Source organism: Prionailurus bengalensis, chromosome B2, assembly GCF_016509475.1.
Source record: "Prionailurus bengalensis isolate Pbe53 chromosome B2, Fcat_Pben_1.1_paternal_pri, whole genome shotgun sequence".
Lineage (NCBI taxonomy): Eukaryota > Metazoa > Chordata > Mammalia > Carnivora > Felidae > Prionailurus > Prionailurus bengalensis.
This window is the reverse complement of record NC_057349.1, coordinates 31,874,852-31,877,669: the sequence shown is the minus strand read 5'-3', so window position 1 is coordinate 31,877,669 and position 2,818 is coordinate 31,874,852.

Below are 2,818 nucleotides of genomic sequence, written 5' to 3'. Positions count from 1 at the left end.
ATGTGCTCAGTTGGCACTTCATGATCAACCACAGATGACAGTCCGATTAATTGTGGTGCCATTGCATGCTGTGGGCCACTAGCAGCCCATCTGTCATGGACAAAGAGGTCAGCACTGCTATCAAGCCGGAGCCTGTGACCCAACCAACGCCCAAATCCCACCTATATCAGCCTACTTCCTGGGACCATTCTTGGTACCAATTCTTCATTAATTTGTGCCCAGTCAAGAGACAAAAGCCACACAGTAATGTAAACAGGGTAGCTTACGATAAGGAATTATTAAACAATGGTAGGTTAGTAACCATAAAGAGGTGCAGAAGTGTCCTAGAGCCGAGGGAGAGTGCCCCAGCCTCTGATTCAGACCTTACTGACCCACTGCGTGGCAGAGAAGCTTGCTGGGTTGCCCAGGCCAGAGCTAGTCAGCAGTCACCAGACAAGCGGGAGACAACCGTCCAGGGTGTGAGGGAACGGAGGCTACTGAGCAGACATGTAGAGACAGTCGAGACATGTGGAGGGTGTGGTGGTCACATCAAGAAGGTTGTGGGAAATAACCGTGGGGCGAAGTGAGCCGAGGCTGGTGGGCGGGCAGGCAGAGGGGGTCAGGGCACTGCCACGGGCCATGAGGCCTGAATATACTGTATCTGCCCCGGGAGGACAGCAGCAAACTAGTCCCTGGGCCCACTGGGACTTCGTGGTAGCTGAAGGGCTGAATTCTCTAGACTCATGGCTGGAGTGGAGCACTCCCAGATGGTCCCGCCCTCGGCCACCACAAACACACACGTCCACACATTGCTGCTAGGCCATGGAGCAGGGGCAACAAAGACAGAATGCAGCCGTTGGAACGAGGAAGAAAAACGCCCTCGTTCTGTCCTCCTGTGCCCTCTACATCATGCTCACTGTACAGAAGAAATACTTAAATCGTCCAGTCCATGACTGCCGAGCTAGGACTGAAGGATGAATTTGGAGCTGAGAGTTCATACATTGAGAACTGGCATAATGCTGTCCATCACTTTGCTATAGCGCTTAAAAACAAGCAGGGCCAGGGGCGCCTGGGTGGCGCAGTCGGTTAAGCGTCCGACTTCAGCCAGGTCACGATCTCGCAGTCTGCGAGTTCGAGCCCCGCGTCGGGCTCTGGGCTGATGGCTCAGAGCCTGGAGCCTGTTTCCGATTCTGTGTCTCCCTCTCTCTCTGCCCCTCCCCCGTTCATGCTCTGTCTCTGTCCCAAAAATAAAATAAAAAAAAAAACAAAAACAAAAAAAACAAGCAGGGCCAATGGGGAGCCTGGGTGGCTCAGTCGGTTGAGCATCCGACTTCACCTCAGGTCATGATATCCCGGTCCACGGGTTCAAGCCCAGCGTCGGGCTCTGCGCTGACAGCTCGGAGCCTGGAACCTTTTTTGGATTCTGTGTCTCCTTCTCTGTCCGACCCTCCCCCATTCATCCTCTGTCTCTGTCTCAAAAATAAATAAACGTTAAAAAAAAAGTAAAAAAAAAAAGCAGGGCCAGAAAAAAAAAAAAAAAGGAACGTCTTTACAACTCCTTTGCAAGGCTCCTGTAACATTTATTTATTTAAAACTATTCATTCATCTCCTACTATGTACTAGGCACTGCTTTAGATCCTAGTATCACATCATGAGTGAGATAGATCCATTGCCTGCTGTCACAAAGCCCACCTTGTAATGAGGGAAGACAGCAACCGAACAAACTTAAAAAAATGTCACCTGGCCACAAATGATACGCAAAGTCAAGCAAGAAAGGACTGCCAAGTGAAGATACCCCTCTCTCAGCTGTGATGGCTTGGCTAGCAGGACGCTAACCTCCCCACCAAGAACAAGAAAGCCTAGATAAAAATCAAATGACACAAAACAAATTTTATTTGCAGGCATCAGATAGCTACCAAGACAGCCAGATTTTGAGGGACTGAGTTTCCAGAATGAGTGAAAAATCATTGAGGTAGGTCCAAATTCTACTCAACTGTTCACCCAGAAGTATCTGCTAGTTTGTAGTGGCACAGGGTGAGGGGTAAGAAGCTTGTCAGAAAATGGCCACTAAGAGGTCAAGAAACTCAGCACCTCCCTCAATGGTCTCATGGGGCTGAGGGGGCTCCTGAGACAACCAGGGCTTGAGGGGCCGAGAGCCTGGAGAGGGGAGTCCTAAAAAATGATAGTTGCCGAGAGGAAAGCATAAACTGAGAAAATGAGAATCTAACAGAGTTCTTGGCTGTCTCATGGTGCCAGGGACACAAAACACAGAGCTCAGGCTGATGAAGGAGAGTTCCCTGTGAAACCCAGGCTGTCAGTTAAATAAGGTCTAAATCCTAGGAGTAATGGAAGACCAGAAATCAGAAATAGATAAAAGCCTTACAGAGCACACCAGACACAAATAAGCTCAATAAGCTCAATTCCTGATTGAATTAATCTGTCATACCTCTAACTTCCTGCCTAGAGAAGCTAAATAAAATAAGTCTTCTCTGGAGAGAGGTCACCTCATCCAGAGTCTCAACAGTTGTTCATACAAAATGTTCAGCATTGAATAAAAAAAAGCCCCAGGCAGGGGCACCTGGGTGGTTCAGTTGGTTAAGGGTCCGACTTTAGCTCAGGTCATGATCTCCCAGTTTGTGGGTTCGAGCCCCACTTCGGGTTCTGTGCTGACAGTGTGGAGCCTGCTTGGGATTCTCTCCCCATACCCTCTCTCTCAAAAATATTAATATTAATATACTCCTCCTTATCCAGTCTTATATCCCAATCCCCTTGGCCCAATACCTTCAAGATCCCCATACCCAGGCATATTTTCCCAGTTACTATTGGTACATAATATCCA